Below are 18236 nucleotides of genomic sequence, written 5' to 3' on the forward strand. Positions count from 1 at the left end.
AATTTGGCACAGTGCCAATTGCTTTCCAGACCGAGGAAAGAACTGACAGTTGGATGAAGAAAGGTTTTGTGGAGGAAGTGCTAATAGCATTGACCTTCAGGAAGATGTCCTATGCTGTTGTAGGCAATCCTGGGTTGGTTATTATAGAAAGTGCAGAGGAGATCACTGGATCAGAGGACTTAGGCAAAAAGCACAAGTGGGCATTCCTGAGGAAGCCAGCAGATAAACTGCCCCAAATCCAGGAGTCGACTTGCAGCCTATTCTGAGCTCCATCTCAGTTTGTGTGCAGAACCTCATAAACCAAGATAGGTATGGACGGGGACAGGGAGAGGTCCCCTGGCTCTCAATCTTGCTCAGCATCCTGAGTCTGAGCTTTCTTTTGTTGTTTCTTCCTTTCTTTTTCTTTCTTTCCCTAGCCTCCCCTCCCCCCCTTCCCCTCCCCCCCCCTTCCCTCCCCTCCACTCTCCTCTCCTCTCCTCTCTCCCTATACCAAGTTCTTTCTCACTGTCTGAGCCCCCTCGGTCAATTGCCTGGAGTTCTTGACACTGAGGCTCATAAGCCAGGGCCTATTGGAAGTAAGCAGCACAGACACAGACCTGCACTCTTCTATCATCTCCTCTGGTAAGACATCTCATAGACGATGCTCAGCTCCTGGACATGGCATTGGTGGGTGGGATAATGATTACTTGTCTAGACTGTGGCCTGACTAGATGGAGTTATATCTAGTCACTTGCCCAGGGAGGGACCAAGACATAGTCAGGTCCAGCATCTTCTTATGACACGAGACATCCCCACCCTGCAGTTCCAGTTCCACTGCTTTTGATTTCAGGGATGCCGACAAGAGCCAATTGGTTCTATTTAAAGTATGTTGGGGAAAAAAGTCCCTATTTCTTTAGTTAGGATAGGGTAGGTTATACTTCCACAACAAAGCCCTGGACAGCTCAATAGCTCACAGACCAAAGGCTGCTTTCTTACTTTTGCTGTATGTCCATTGTGGGTTGGCTGTGGCTCTGTCCCATGTCATCCTCACTCTAGGACCCAGGCTGATAGAGCAGCCTCCATCCAGAACATCACTGTCTCTTGCAAGGTGATGGCAGGAGGCAGGGCATGGGAGGTGGGCAGTGGAGAGCTCAGTGAACCACTTATTGGTTCTTAAAACTTCTCTTTGAAGTGATACAAGGTTCTTCTGCTCAGATTCCATTGGTCAAAGTAAGTCATGTAGCCAAATCTGCTGTTAGTAGAGTGGGGAAAGATAATCGTCCCCCAGAAAGCAGCATGGAATGTTTGTGAAAAATAATACAGTAGACAACATGTAGTCACCAGAGGTTTAGAGATCATCTCTATGCTGAAGACCCTTAGGCTGGAGGTTCTTAGACTTTTCGTGCATCAGAATTATCAGAATTCAGTAGGTCTGGGATGTGTGCTGAGAAGTTGCATTTCTAACAAGTTCCAATTGATGCTGAGATGCAGATGCAGCTGGTCGGGAGACCACACTTTGAGTGGTTTCAGAACCACTGCCTTAGGCTGTTAGGGAGCCCCTAGAGCAAGCACCTCATCCATGCCCCAGGGCATATCAGCTCCTGTGTGGAGAGGCCTTGTCCACATAATTCTCTTATTGCTGACCACTATTTTAACAGAGGGCAACCAGATATTTATTTTCAAAGATGCTGAGAAAAGAACTCTCTAGTATTTTATTTCCAAGTGTCAAACGTCCTGAAGGAAGTCCGGAACCAAGCGATGGGGACATCACAATCAAGAAAGTTTTGGAGGGAGCCAAGGCCCGGGGTGGGGGAAGCAATTCTGAGACCTGGTGGCTCCATTATGATACAAATGAATTGTAAGTGTCTTTTAATTTTTCTTACTCCAAAATGTTCTTCAAGAAAAATGAAAATGATGTTTTGGCTCAGGGACAGACAGGCAGACCAATGGAGTGGAATCAACTGCCCAGAAATTGACCTGATAAGAAAACTTGAAATATGATAGAAAGTAGCATTGATGGCAGTAGGAAAGGATCGCCTATTCAATAAATAGTACTAGGACATTTATCTATATGGAAAAAAAATTAGATCCTACAAAGTTCTCATTTATATTTAATCCAAGCAAGAACATTTATTTTCCTTTGTAACCACAATACAGACACCAAAATTATGAAATGAATATTAATATATTACTATCATTTAATAATGTTCAGATTTCCATTCATTTCATTATTTCAATAATGTCATTTATAGCAAAAGAATACAGTTCTGAATCATACATTGCATATAGTTATGTCTCTTTAGTCTTTCTCAATCTGGAACAATTCCCAAGTTTCTTCGTGTCTTTGATAATCTTTTATTTATTTATTTATTTTTATTTTTTTATTTTTTTGAGACGGAGGCTCGCTCTGTTGCCCATGCTGGAGTGCAGTGGCATAATCTCAACTCACTGCAACCTCCACCTCCCAGGTTCAAGTGATTCTCTTGCCTCAGCCTCCAGAGTAGCTGGGATTACAGGTGCCCACCACCACACCCTGCTAATTTTTCTATTTTTAGTAGAGACAGGGTTTTGCCATGTTGGACAGGCTGGTCTTGAATGCCTGACCTCAGGTGATCTGCCTGCCTCAGCCTCCCAAAGTGCTGGGATTACAGGTGTGAGCTCCTGCACCTGGCCAATAATCTTTTTTTTTTTTTAATCCTACCTTGGTCCAATAGAATTGACTTTGATAACCTTGACCCTTTTAAACAAGTTATTTTATAGATTCATTTTGTATTTGGATTTCCCTTATGTCTTCATATGATTCCATTCAAGTTACTTCCTTTTTGATAGGAATATTCCAAAAGCAATGCTGTATTCTTCCTGATGTATTCTATAAAGTGGCACACAATTTTGATTTTGTTCCATTATTGATGTTAACTTTGATCACTCAATTAAGATGAGATGCGATTTTAAACTCACCTATCTGACAAACATGGAAAAGTCTGATAATGTCAAATATTTGCAAGAATATGGAGCAAGAGATGCTGTTTTACACTGCTGAGAGGAATATAAAATGATATAAATTTAGAGAGTGATTTCATGATCCCTAGTAATTTGAAAATGCGCGTACTTTATAACCAGCAATTCCACTCCTGGATACATTGTTAGAAAAACAAATGCACATTTACCAGGAGACATCTATAAGAATATTCACAGAAAACAACCCAAGTTTCCATCAATAGGACAACAATGCATAAATTATGGGATAGTGGTACAGTGGAATATTATAGAGTACCAAAAAGGAAGAAACAGAGCAACAACAGGCTGAAAATCAATCAATGTGGCTGTCCTTTGAAAAATAAATATCTTAAGCAAAAACGGCTATAGAAGAATACATACTGAATGATTCCATTTACCTAATGTTAAAAAAGCATATAATACTAAACAATGTTTTGTAAAGCTATCAAGAAAAGCAAGGGAATAATAAATACAAATTCAGGATAATGGTAAGCTCTGGGAAAGAAAGAGAGGAATACATACTTCCAGAAGGAGTTTGTATTAGTCCATTTTCATGCTGCTGTGAAGAAATACCTTAGACTGGGTAATTTATAAAGAAAAAGAGGTTTAATGGACTCACACTTCCACATGGCTGGGGAGTCCTCACAATTGTGGCAGGAGGCAAAGGAGGAACAAAGGCACTTCTTACACGGTGGCAGGCAAGAGAGCATGTGCAGGGGAATTGCCAGTTACAAAACCATCAGATCTCGTGAGACTTACTCACTATCATGAGAACAGCACAGAACAACCCATCCCCATGATTCAGTTACCTCCCACTGGGTCTCTCCCATGACATGTGGGGATTATGGGAGCTAATTCAAGATGAGGTGAGATTTGAGTGAGGACACAGCCAAACCATATCAGAATATTTGGGGGCTTCAACTATTATTCTGGTTTTTGTTTTTATTTTTTTGAGACAGGGTCTCCACTTTGTCATCCAGGCTGGAATGCAGTGGCGTGATTACAGCTCACTGCAGCCTTGAACTCCTGGGCTCAAGTGATCTTCCTGCCTCAACCTCCTGAATAGCTGGGACTACAAGTGCACATCACCACACCTGGCTAATTATTTATTTACTTATTTATTTATTTTTTTAGATGGAGTCTCTCTCTGTCACCCAGGCTGGAGTGCAGTGGTGAAATCTCGGCTCACTGCAACCTCTGCTCCCAGGTTCAAGCAGTTCTCTTGCCTCAGCCTCCTGAGTAGCGGGGACTAGAGGCCCAGCTAATTTTTTGGTTTTTGTTTTGTTTTGTTTGGTTTGGTTTTTTCAGTAGAGACAGGGTTTCACCATATTAACCAGGATGCTCTCAATCTCCTGACCTCGTGATCCACCCACCTCAGCCTCCCAAAGTGCTGGGATTAACAGGCGTGAGTCACCACGCCCGGCCTAATTTTTAAATGTTTTTGTAGAGACAAGGTCTTGCCATGTTGCCGAGGCTGGTCTTGAGCTTCTGGCTTCAAGCCATCCTCCCGCCTTAGCTTCTCAAAGTGTTAGGATTACAAATATGAGTCACCATGCCTGGCCTTATTTCATTCTTTATAAGGGAAGAGAGGAGAATGGGTTCAGGAAAGAGTTTATGAGGTCTTCAGCTGTTGTCTTATTCTTTCTACCTTATACATAAATTGTAAATCTCCTTTTGTTTGCATTAACTATTTTATAATGTTTTTAAAAAATACGTGACATTTCACATGCTCAGTTTTCTGTTTTTGCCATGGGCTGATGGAATTTTCTTCTCGTCTTGGGCTAGGATTTGAAAACCATGCCCTAGCTCACATTGTTGGTGCAGAATCACATCCCCAGCCCACCAACCCTGGCACTCATTTTAGTCATTCTCAGACTGACCATTTCTCCTAGTTTGCCCATGATAGTCTTTGCATATACTTGTTAATATGGTTTGGCTGTGTCCCCACCCAGATCTCATCTTGAATTGTAGCTCCCATAACTCCCACGTGTTGTGGGAGGGACCCAGCAGGAGATAACTGAATCATGGGGGCGGTTTCTCCCATACTGTTCTCATAGCAGTGAATATGTCTCACAAGATGTGACGGTTTTATAAGGGGTTTCTCCTTTCACTTGGCTCTCATTCTCTCTGCCGCCATGTAAGAAGGGCTTTCGCCCTCTGCCATGATTGTGAGGCCTCCTCAGCTACATGGAACTGTGAGTCCATTAAACCTCTTTCCTGTGTAAATTACCCAGTCTCAGGTATGTCTTTACTAGCAGTGTGAAAACAGACTAATGCACCTGTTACCCAGTCTAACTATGAGTAGTGCTTTCAAAAGTGTTCTGGTTTGGAAGGTAAATTATATCAAGTCCTGCCTACATGTATACAACATCTTCATCCTCAAGAGTCCAGATGGTTAAAGAACTCAAAGACCTCATCCATTTTATAGGTGATGGGAAAGCATCCCTGAAAGAACATGGGATTGAAGTTGGTCCAGCCACTGGCCAGTCTCAAAACCAGAGCCGGATCTTGAGTTTCCCGATTTCCTCCAAGTGCTCTGTTCTTGTGCTGCTTCTGCCTTAACTAAGTCTTAGAGTAGAACTGGAAAATGCTGACCCCACAAACAGGAGTGATTTCATTAACATCACTGATTCTCATGTCTGAAACAAGATTTAGGGAGATGGCCTTTTGAGAGTACACAGCAGATTGCTGGGAGGTTGGCTGCAATTCAACATGACAAGTGCGGCTTATTTTTTGATTTGTAGTATCTCTGGGTTATAACTCATAGAATAAGTCTTTGGCGTGTGAACCTTACGCAAAAGTTATCTGCCACGATGAGCTAAAAATCCACAAAACCACAATAAATGCCTCTTGTGTGAGGACCTTTGTCCATCTCGCTCAATATTCTGCCTTTAGCAGCAGTCACTGTCATGGGGGCATCGTTGTCCTTCCTGGCATGAGTGAGGATGGTGGGTGGAGACAGAAGATGCAGCAGTCTCAAGTTCTGCTTAATAACAAAAAATGCGCTAATTCAGATCCCTGAAGGGCTTACAGTTTTAACCTGGATATAAATAATTCTCTTGGTTTATTATCAACTATGTAGTATATAGTAATTCATTTGTCCAGAGGACCACCTATTAGAAGCTTCAGAAGGTTCCCATGTTTATTTGCATTTTGTTATTGAGGTATAATTAACATATAGTAAGCTGCACATATTACAGTTTGATGAGTATACAGTTTGATGAGTTTTGACATATCTGTAAAACTATCACCACAATAGTTTTACATTTTAAGATAGTAAACATATTCATCACCCTAAAAGTTTCCTTGTGCCTCTTTATAATGAATCCTCACTGCCTACACAACCCTGTCCACACTGATCTGCCCTCTATCAGTACAGATTAGTTTTTTTTTTTATCTAGTTTCTTTCATTCCATGGAGATACCATCCCTGGCATTGTGTGTACTAGTAGTTCACACCTGTTCATTGCTGAGTAGTGTTCCATTGTGTGGCTATACCACAATTTGTTTATTCACTTGTTGATGAGCATGTAGGTTGCTTTTAGTTTTGGGCTATTACAGATAAGCTGCTATGAACATTCATGTACAAATCTACGCATAGACACATGATTTCCTTTCTCCTGGCTAAATACCTAAGAGTAGAATGTCTGGATCATGTGATAGATGTGTGATTAAAGTTTTAAAGGAACTGCCAAATTTTCCAAAGTGGTTAAACTATTTAAGATTCCCAGTAGCGGTGCATGAGAGCTCCAGTTTTTCCATATTCCCGCCAACATTTGACTTGGTCGGTAGTCTTTGTATTTTAGAAATTCTAGTGGATGTATAGACGTACAGTTTAAATTTGCTTTTCCCTGATGATTAATGATGTTGATAATCTTTTCATGTGCCGTTTGCTTTTTTTTTTTGGTGAAGTGTTCATTTTTAAACTGGATTATTTGACTGTTATTAAGCTCTTTTATATATTCTAGATAAAAGTTCTCTGTCCAAGATATGTTTTTCACATATTATTTTCCCAATCTGTTGCTTGTCTTTTTCATTTTCATAACAGTATCCCCCAACACTTTTTTTTTTTGAGACAGGGTCTCACTCTGCTGTCCAGGCTGGAGTGTAGTGGCGTGATCTTGGCCCACTGCAGCCTCCACCTCCCGGGTTCAAGTGATCCTCCTGTGTCAGCCTCCCAAGTAGCTGGGACTACAGGTGCGCACCACCACACTCAGCTAATTTTTGTAGAGACAGGGTTTTATCATGTTGCTCAGGCTGGTCTTGAACTCTTGGGCTTGAGCAATCCACCTGCCTCGGCCCCCCAAAGTGCTGGGATTACAGGCATGAGCCATTGTGCCCAGCCATAACAGTATCTTTTAAAGAGCAAAAGTTTTTCATTCTGTTGAAATCCAGTTTATTGATTTTTTTCTTTAATAGTTCCTACTTATATCCCATTTAATAATCCAAAGTTACTAAGACATTCTCTTGTGTTTTCTTCTAGAAATTGTATAATTTTAGTTCTTATGTTTGAGTCTATGATCCATTCTGAGTTAATTTTTGTATATAGTGTGAGATAAATGTTGAGGTTCCTTTTTTAACATATAACTACCCAGTTGTTCCAGCATCATTCATTGAAAGGATTATCCTTTTCCATTGAAAATGTCTTGGCATCTTTGTTGAAAGTCAATTGGCCATATATTTATGGATTCCCCATTCTGTTCTATTAATCTCTACGTCTATCTTTGTGCCAGGACCACATGACTTAAATTACTTTTAAACTTTATATATATATAGTTTATTTTACTTAATTACTTTATAATGTTTGAAATCAGTTCCTCTAATTATTTTTTATATGAAGCCTACCAAACTTACTTTCTTTTTTTTTTTTTTTTTTTTGAGAGAGATGGGATCTCACTCTGTCCCCCAGGATGGAATGCAGTGGCATGACATAGTTGACTCCAGCCTTGACCTTCTGGGCTCAAGCAATCCTCGCAGCTCAGCCCCCTGAGTAGCTGGGTCTACAGGCACGAGCCACCATAGCTAGTTAATTTATTTTATTTGTAGAGATGGGGTCTCACTATGTTGGCCAGGCTAGTCTCAAGCTCCTGGCTTCAAGCGATCCTCCTGCCTCAGCCTCCAAAAGTGCTGAGATTACAGGCATGAAACACTGTCCTGGCCTCAAATTTTTTAGAATTTTGCAAACTTTAATAAAAACCCTATCTAGCCTTTGTCTCTATAGACCGAGAAGTCTTGATTTTTTCCTACATTTTCCCTATCCAGAATCTTGATAATTATTTTAGTGGTTCTTTATTCCATTGCTTCTATTCCAGATGTGTTTTTTTTGGGTGTGTAATGTGTGTGTGTGTGTGTGTGCACGCATGTATGGATGTAAGGCACAGTGCTTGGCACATGAGCGAGCACAGAAAGAGTAGCTTCTCTTCCTCTAACTATTGTCATTGATGCAAGTGCAGTTTGCTTTTCAACATCTTTCCAAAATATATAAAGCCATTCACTCTAGTCTTGGTCCCAGCAATTACCCCAGGTTAACTTCTTCAATAAACTTACAATGATTCCTAGGTTCCATATTAGCTATTCTAGTGGATGCATTGAAGTATCTCATTGTGGTTTTAATTTGCAGTTCCCTGATGATTAATGATGTGGATTATAATGATATTGTACACTTCTTAGGACATAATAGAAAACTCAGATATGATTATTATTATTATTTAAATTCTTTCTCCCTAAGAATTTTCACGTACCCTTTTCACGCTGATTTTTTTTCAAGGAGCTTGCCCATTCACCTGTCTTTGAGAGAGCATTCTGTGGTTTGCCCGGATCAAATTAGCATTTAATTACCTGAAAAGACACCTGAAAACAGGAGATTTCCTTATTTTCAGAACCAGAGATTTCCCTGGTTACTCCCTTTCAGATTTTTAAATAAGAGTTGTCTTGCAGTGATCCCAAGACCCTGCTGGGACATCTTCTCCATTGAGAGATACATTTACTTGTCTCTATCCTTTGTTTGCTGTCTTAAACTTGTGTTCTATTCATGATAAAACTTTCCAATTCCTAACTCCTAAAATTACAGTCTTTAAGAGTGGGGTGTGTGTGTGTGTGTGTGTGTGTGTGTGTGTGACTAGCTCAATGGGTTGGGAAAGTTCAAGTCATGAACTCACTTAGCAACATGCAACATTAGGCTTATACTCCTGCCTCCGTTGCTTGATGAAACCAGTCAAATTTCTGTTCAAGTTTCAGCAAAATTCCACTTTAAGTGATGATATGACTTTAAGTGGAGAAAACTATCTTATAGCATTTTGGAGGAAAAAGAAGGGAGGCTGACAGGCAAAGTTGTTAAATGTTAAATCAAAAGCTGAAAAGTCATTGAATGCAAAATAATTCAAACTCCAAGTGAGAGAGTTCATGAGGGACTTCTCACAATGAAGGGAAAAAATGTCAAACCAGCAGTAATTGAAGGAAAAGTCAAATGGAGGGTGGAAGTCTCCCTTCTCAGAAGTAAAGGGCTACTCTGTCTTTATTACCTCCCCCAGTCTCCCCCCTTTTAAAACTGGGGACGAGGAAGGTGATAAAGCCTAGAGAAGACAGATGGAGGGAGGGCAGGGCAATCTGCTGGCTGAGCAAGAGCGGCAGGGGCAGAGGCCGAGAGGCCCCACCTTGGGCTAAAAGGGTCTGAGAACTGGGCAAAAAGCTGCCAACAGCAGGAATATGCATTAAGGAGGGTGACCTTACAGAAATAGAAAACATGACCTCTCTCTCAAATCTACAGAGAAACGATGAGGATATTAGCTAGTTAGGAAAAAAAGTCATTGCGGATTGGGGAATGAAAAGACCTTAGAGATTGCAGAGCCTACCCCTGTGTTTTATAGATGGCCAACAGCTGAGAAAAATGAGCCATGGGTCCAAACTAGGCTACCAAAGTATAATATGTTTGTATTTGAACTAACAAAAAGATAATGCCCCCAATCTTCAAAGAAATTGTACAGTACTAAAACATACGCTTTTTAAAATCTCGTGGTTTTATGTAACACTTAGCACCATCAGATCTCTGTTTGAGAAGCACCAGTTTCATTATCTTGCCCTAGGCCACAGCTTGTTTCATGAAATTGTTTTTTTGTTTGTTTGTTTTGTTTTGTTTGAGATGGAGCCTCGCTCTGTTGCCCAGGTTGGAGTGCAGTGGCGTGATCTCAGCTCACTGCAACCTCTGCCTCCTGGGTTCAAGCAATTCTCCTGCCTCAGCCTCCCGAGTAACTGGGATTACAGGCGTGCATCATCACGCCCAGCTAATTTTTTTGTATTTGGTGGAGACAGGGTTTCCCCATGTTGGCCAGGCCGGTCTCAAACTCCTGACCTCAAGTGATCCACCTGTCTCAGCCTGCCAAAGTGCTGGGATTACAAGTGTGAGCCACCAGGCCCAGCCAGAGAGTTAGCATAACCTTTCCTTAGGAAACAGAGATCCGATGGTGCTAAGTGTTACATAAAACCACAAGATTTTTAAAAAGCATATCTTCTAGGACTATACAATTTCTTTGAAGATTGGGGACATTATCTTTTTGTTAGTTCAAATACAAACATATTATACTTTGGTAGACTAGTTTTAAATGTTGTTTTAAAGTCTTTTGAAAGAAATAATGGCCCTGAGTGGTGGTTCACACCTGTAATTGTAGCACTTTGGGAGGCCAAGGTGGGAAGATTGCTTGAGACCAGGAGTTCAAGGCTGCAGTGAGCTGCAATCACACTATTGCACTCCAGCCTGGGCAATGGAGTGACAGGACAGGACAGGACAGGACAGGAAAGGAAAGGAAAGGAAAGGAAGAAGGAAAGAAGGAAGGAAAGAAGGAGAAGGGAAGGAAAGAAGGAAGGAAGAAAGAAAGAAGAAAGAAAGAAGGGAGAGAGAGAAAGAAGGAAGGAAGGAAGAAAGAAGAAAGAAAGAAGGGAGAGAGAGGAAGAAGGAAGGAAGCGAGAGAGAGGAAGGAAGGAAAGAGAGAAAGGGAAGGAAGGAAAGAGAGAAAGAGAAGGAAGGAAGGAAGGAAAGGAAAGAAGAAAGAAAGGGAAGGAAGGAAGACAAGAAAGAAAGAAAAGAAAGAAAGATCATCATGTCTGGTGCTTAATCAAAAGTTCCATACATTTTAATTTTTAAAAAAATAGATATGCTAGTTGAACAGTGTTGTGACATGCAAGTTCAACGCTATGTACCAGAGGCAGAATGGATCAGGGCCAAGGAAGACAAGGGCCTTCACCCCTGCCACCCTCATCTCTAGCCTGGGCCTAGCTTGGACTGCTATGAGAGCCTTCAACTTGTCTTCCTGCCTCTTGTCTTGCCCTCTTCCAATCCATCTTCTGCACTAGGCCTCAGAGTGACCTCTCTAAAATACAATCTAATCATATCACTCTCTTGCTGAAACTCTTGGTAGCAACTTACTGACCACAGCATAGATTCGAAACTCCTTAGCATCCCTGTCCTCTTCTCTGCCCTTCTCTCTAGTAGTTCCCCTACTAACACAGACATTCAACCTCTAATGATTCCTTCTTACCTTAGCTCATCAGGCCAGCTTCATCTCTGTGTCTTTGCTAGCAGTTCTCTTCTGCCTTGAATGTCCTTCTCCCCTTCCTTCTCTACTTAGAGAACATCACCTCAATGCTCAAGGTTCAAAGCAGTCTGAGCCTAGTGGCTCCCAGCAATTTGGGTGGCCAAAATGGGAAGATCACTTGAGATCAGGAGTTCAAGACCAATCTGGTCAACCAAGGGAGACCCCATCTCTATATTTAATTAAAAAAAAAAAAAAGACTTTCCTCATACTCCCAGTTAAAACTGATCATCCCTATGATGATGTCTCACTCCTTCTTGCACACTTATCATAACACCTATAATATTTTATTGCACTTATTTATATACAAATTTATGTTAGAGAAATCAGTGGTTTTCAAACTTTAATGCATATAGTTTGCATTAAGACTTATCCAGTGTATAAGACTCATCCAAGAAATTTCTTTAAAATGCAGAATTCCTTGGCTTCACTCTCAAAGATTCTGCTTCAGTAGGCTGGCATCAGAGGGGTTCACAGACACTTCTGAGCCTAAGGAAAGCTTATGCTAAAGCAGGTCTGTCTTTACCTGCGTGAGGCACCATTTTGCCAAGGACAGAGGGCACTGCTGGTTTGTTCCGCCCACTTCTCCCCAATCATTGACTCACAGGAGTATGAGCTTGAGAGGCCCCAACACCCACTTCTTCCCCTCCTACTCTCTCGGGGGTAAAATATGCAAAACTCATTTATATTCCCACAAGTAGGTGAGAAGAACATTCTGGGCCATCACCATTCAATAATGGAAGCTTTGTGCAAAGTAGTGACAGGTGAGAGGAATGATTTCATTTTTCACTTTGACAATTGGGTGAAGCAGATTCCTGGCAGTTCTGCAAAGGTTTTATGCCCACATAGTTACCCAAGGGATCTGCTTAGCAACCAAGAGATACTGCAGGGAGAAGAAAAAAGCAGCGGCATCTTGTAACTGAGATGCTGGAGTACAGAGAGGAGAGAGGGGACAGCCCTGCCTAGGGGCTACTGCTTGTTCTCTGGTCTCCAAAGAGACTGGTCCTGAATGTCCCAGCCCCTCTCCCATCCCCAGGGCCCATGCAGAGTTCACCGTGCTGGGAGCATCATTCCCCAAGGGGTCTGGCTATGCTTTACTAGATTGCTTCTTTGTGCAACTTCTAAGTATAAAATTCAACCTATTTGTTGGAAGTTTTGAGGGAGTTCAATAAATAGCATCTTCTTCAATGCCTGGGTTTTGTACTGAGAAATAGACCAAAATGGAGGCATTTGGCAAAGTAAATATGACCAGTTCCCTAATAAAGCTGATATTGCAGAATGAGGTTTGTATCTGCAGGCAAGGGGGCTTTTAAATATTGAACTCCAGAATGGAATTTAACTCCCCCAAACAACAGCCCCTCCAATCCTCCCCTTCTCCCACAGGCAGGGCTCTACCCTCTAATCCTACCATGAGCTAGGACAATCCAGAAGACTTGCTCTTGGATAGTAGGTTGACTCTCTAGAGGAAGGGGAGTGGCGGGATTTGGGCAATCCGTGTCTCTCCTATACCACCAAGCAAGTAACTCCTTCAGCCTCCCAGGGCAGAGTGAGTCGGGGGCCTAGAAAAACCTCAGGGTTACCTTCCCAAGGAAGGAAACATCAGACTTGAATCCAGGCATTTTCCCCAACCCAATCACGTTTACTGGTAAAAGATTTGAGAAATACAAAAAAGTAAAAGAAAAAAAAATTGTAAGATATACTATATTTTTTCTATTCTAAGGCACATGTCTCTTACTTTATCATGTTTCTTAAGTCAGGATGGGTTTTACAATTGATGAATGTTTAATGTTCTATTATTTCTTCTTAAAAGACTTTTCTTAAGCATCCAGTGCCTCTTTGAGTTGTTAGCATCTTAGAAATAAAGAAATATGGTAAATTTAATTTTTTCTTAAAAGATAGCTATTATACTAGCGCATCTTCCTGTGCCAATAAGTAGTGAAGACTTGATGTATGATAACCACAAAATGTCTCATCATCTGAATGTTCTAGAATACACTCGACTCATCTTTACTCCTTGGCATTTAAGTTGTTGTTTTGCTTTGTTTTAGTATTGTAGATAAATTTCCTTGTGTCTAAATCATTGCTCCAAATATGATTTCTTCCCCTCAATAACAGGTCCTCCACTTCAGGATATTAACCTTTTAAAATCTCTTGGCTTCCTATGTCCATATTGTCCCTCGAAGCAGTTATCCAGCTTAACTTCTAATCGGTATTGCCTGAGAATCCTCTTAGGCAATTGTGCTGAGAATTGTCTCTCAGCACAGTTGCCATCTCTGAATGTGAGAGGGCTCTGTTATAAGGTGGCTAGTCTTTTTACAGATTCAAAGATTGTCCATCTTATTGTTTATCCTGTCACTCCTTGTCAACCCTCCCTCTTTCAAGTCCAGTCCAGAGCGTCCTGGAAGAAAATGAACAAGCACAGAGGACAGGGTCAAGCACACGCATGCTCACTGTTGCCACCAAGCTTTGCCACCAGATCCAACACAGTACTGTACAGTGCGCTGCTAGGTTAGGCTGGCTGATGTGGAGAGTGGTTTTGCCTAGGTGAGAGACAATCCCACAGCCAAAGCAGGCAAAGAAGTGCCCACAGACAGCCTCCCCTCTGTCTACACCCATGGCTTCCCCATTGCAAGGAGGCACCATGGAGCGAGCACTGCCCAGGCAGCAGCAGGCACAGCATTTGTCTGGATGCCTGGAGCATGCTGGTTTCGTTCCTCCCCGCACCCCCTTCTCTCTCTCTCTACCCCACTGTTCAGGATTGGAAGGATCTGCTTCCTCTGGAGGCCAAGGAGCATCACTGATGTGGGTGCTGGGCTGTGTCTTTGCCTCCAACAAGCCCTCCAGAGGCAGCAAGGGGAGGTGCAGGCCTGGGTTGGATGGTGCCACATAGCACATCTTAAGCAGCAGCTACCCTGGAAAGGACGGCACTAAGTGCTGGAGGAAAGACAAGATCTCATTTCTGTTGAGAGCTGCTTATGGCACCGGCTCCACGGATCCCGTTCCCATTCCGACCCATCTGCTCAGTCCTTGGGTATAGGCAGGGGACTCTGCTGGGGAGGAGCACCATGAGCTCACTCCTCAGAACCATGGGCAGAAGCAGCCTGGACTGTGGCAAAAACAAACCTGGGTGTTTAATAGAGAAAAATATCTTTTCAACTCCTGGCTCTCCAGAGAATAATGTACCAAAACAAAATGGATCCTGAGGACATCTCTCAGCAGGATGACTTCTACTCAGGCTAGGCAGAAAATTCCAAGAGCTTAATATGCCCAAATCACAACTTATTCTTTACCTGCTTCTCCACTGGGGTAGAGATCCTCTTGGGGGCTTCAGCTCGAGTGTTTTAGAATAGAATTTGGTTGGACTATTCTGGGTTAGATGGCTCACAGATGGGCTAAGCTCCTTCAAGCTCTGGCAGTTTCTGTTTAAACAGTGTCTAGAATTAAGAGGGCTTATAGGATTTCCCAACCAGGTAATGCACTAGGGTAGGGTTCACTGGTAAAAGAGTCCATGGAGAATTCCCAAGGGTCACTGCCAGGACAGTGGATTTAGGCAAGAGAGAAGGGCAGTTTGAATGGCCAGTCTGTAAGTCTCAGGGTCTAAGGAAGAGACTCTTTCTTGAAATAGGGCACGAGAGCAGAGTGTTTGATTTGCAGTCGTGGGGTAGATCCCCTCAGAGAGACAGCAGCCTTCCCTGGGGCTTTCCTTTCAAAGGGTCTCAAAGGAGATTTGGAGGGAACTTTCCAAGGGTCAGCATCTTATCAGTCCAGTAGGGCTCTCAGAGTTGACCCAAGCATTTTATTCAACCCTGGTAGAGCAGAGAAGATTGGGGAAGTTGAGTCAGACACAATCCCATGCCCCATAGATCCTCACAGAAGAGGCAGAAAGGGTGCCCCTGGGCTTATTTTTCCTGAGGTTCCATCTGTAAATGAGACTTACTGCCTGGGGGCAGGGTGGGGGAATAACCTGAGGGTCTCTCCAGCCAGCTGGGGAGAGGAACTTGGTCAAGCCCCCTGAACTGGATTGGTCTCTATGTTAGGAGAATGGGGGGAGCCCGCAGAGGCAGCTGGAGGGAAAGTAGCCTTCTGTGTTGGGGCTTCCCCACTATCAACACCGCAGGGGCTGTACCTTTGCCCACCATTTGAAAGAGACATCGTGGAATGTAAAAAAAAAAAAAAAAAAAAAAGAAGAAGAACTTGAAGGTAATAAGGAAGATTTAAATCCTATAATCAAAGAAAACTAAGAGGTTAAGATGGGCTGAAAGTCAAACATTTTAAACAGAAAAGACATTTAAGAATAAGTTTTAAAATAAGCAAGTTTGTTTCATATTTCAATACAAAAAAGGAAGAAAAAACCTAAAATAAGTTGTTTTTTAAAATGAGAGAAATAAAAGGCCTCAAGTTCAAAAAGTAAAATTTAAGAAATTTTTAAACTATGCAGTTGGAAGAGAGTTAAAATCCCAATGAAAGAACGTTGAGGTTTTTTTTTTTTTTTTTTTTTTAAAGACAAGATCCAACTAGATGAGATTTAAAATAAGATAAATGGCTGGACTCCAATAGAGATTAAAAACCTAAAAATGAAGCTATACATGATTAAAATAAAACCCAAGAGCCATTGAGGCGAAAGTTAAAAACATGTTAGTAAGTGAAGCTAACAATAACGTAAGAATTGTAAACACTATAAAATAAAAGGGGGAAAAAAAACAAGATAAACTGAAAGTGAAGAGTTTTTAAATTTGGAGAGAGGGTAAAAGACCAACAGGCCGAGGATGAAGCAGCAGGCAATGCCTTCCAGGGCGTGCAGGTCCCAGGCACTCCTGCTTCTCCTGGGGAGTTGCCTCTCGGTCAATGGGGGGGTCATTTATTTTGTGGGGTGAAGAGTCAAGAGGCAGGAAATCAAGAGCTCCTCTTCCCCTCCTTGTCCTAGACATCATCCCCAGAAGCTCACGGTTTGGTCTGACCCTGATGGCAATTCTCCCTGCTCCTCCATTCATGGAGGTGCAGAAGGAAAAGAATTTTCCAGAGCCGCTGCAGCCATGAGTCAGGGGAAACTGCCCTAGATCCTGTTGGGCCCCACAGGAAAAAGGAGAAGACATGGAAATGGGTGGAGAGAAAATCAAACATGCATTGAGGGTACACTGTCTAGAACTGTGAACCGTTCACTTCAAACGCCTTCTTTTCATGTCTTCTGCATCAGAACCTGAATACCAGTGGCAGGAAGTTCATCTTCTGCAAAGTTGCTAAAACTATTCCATATGTAATTATATATTCTTACTGTATTGGCTCAAAATTGTGCAGAATAAAGTGTAACCTAAAGAGAAACCAAAAATAGTTACTTGATTTCCTTTGCCAAATTGCCTTGAAAAATGTAAATGCGTGAAAATTTAAAATTAGGTAATCAGCTAACAAGTATTTGTTGAGTATCCTGCGTTGGGAGCCTGGAAAGCTTCCCTGGAAGCAATGAAGACAGACTTCCTGGCCTCAGCTGGGCACAGAGGGCCACGAGCTGAGTGCAGGCTGGGGTTCATTACTGTGACTTACTTTTCATCAGTCTGATAGCCAAACAATATAGTTTGGGGATGCTTGTTCCTCTAGGATCTCTCTTTGGTCCACTACTAAGGCATCCAGGTTTGTTTTTTTTTTTTTTTTTTTCTTTGAGAAGATATCATTACCGCAAGCAAGTGAGAATTCTATAGAAGTACTGTGCTTTATATCTGCTCCTTAACTTGCATCCTTCTGCCTCAGACCATGCCACAGGTCTGATTACACAGCCTCAGTGGCAGCAGGTAGGATCCTCTTGTAAGAACTTGGATGACATTTTAAAATTAATCTCTGACTTTCATGTTTCTGTTTATTATTGTGTTATTATATAGTTCATTCAGGCTGCTATAACAAAATACCTGAGACTGGATAATTTACAAACAACAGAAATTTACTGCTCACAGTTCTGGAGGCTGGGAAGTTCAAGATCCAAGTGCTAACAGATTCAGTGTCTGGTGAGGGTTCACTCTCTGCTTCATAGATGGTGCCTTCCTGCTGCATTTTCACATGGTGGAGGGGCAAACAAGCTCCCTCAGTTCCACACAAAGCTGGGAAGAACACCCACTTCCTGCACTGTGGACACACTTCATTACCTGCACTCAGAAACTACATGCTGAGCCCTGTCCTGAGTTTCTTCCTGGAGCCCTTTCCTCCCCAAGTTTTGGACACAGAGCCATGGAATTGGATCCAGGGCTAACACATGACACAGACACCATGCTCTTCTCCAAGAGGAATGTACCCTCTCCCCATTCTTTTCAACAAAAATGACCCTCATTCAGGTCATCTCCTAGCAGGGCCTCTGTCAGTCAACCAGACATGATCCCTAGTGCTAGATCCTATCTGGGAGTCTTCCTCCAAACATAAAATTGACCCCGTGACCAACAGCGAAGCATTTGTCCACCTGAGCCTTCGTTTCTTCATCTAGAAAACATGACTTGCCCTTTTTAATGTCAGCAATGAGTATCCAATGAGATGATGACCAAGCACTTTTGAAAAGTGTAAAGTCATAGACGATGCTGAGTTGGGGAAAACCAGGAGTTGATTGCTTTGAGTTCTTTCAGCCCAGAGTGGTAAACTCATGGGAGAGTTGATTTCCATTTCTCAAATTACATCTCCCTGGCCTTGTTTACACTTTCTT

The 18236-nt window shown here is 42.2% G+C and overlaps 1 long non-coding RNA gene across 1 annotated transcript in view; it reads left to right on the top strand.

Moving 5' to 3' along the window:
* The first annotated feature begins 483 nt into the window (after window positions 1-483).
* Window positions 484-18236, top strand: part of LOC110743486 — a 30169-nt gene continuing 12416 nt past the window's right edge. Inside the window, exon 1 of the long non-coding RNA XR_002522609.2 lies at window positions 484-621. This is a non-coding gene — a long non-coding RNA (uncharacterized LOC110743486). The remainder of the gene's footprint in view (window positions 622-18236) is intronic.

The sequence above is a fragment of the Papio anubis genome, chromosome 5 (genome assembly GCF_008728515.1).
Source record: "Papio anubis isolate 15944 chromosome 5, Panubis1.0, whole genome shotgun sequence".
NCBI classification, from domain to species: Eukaryota; Metazoa; Chordata; class Mammalia; order Primates; family Cercopithecidae; genus Papio; species Papio anubis.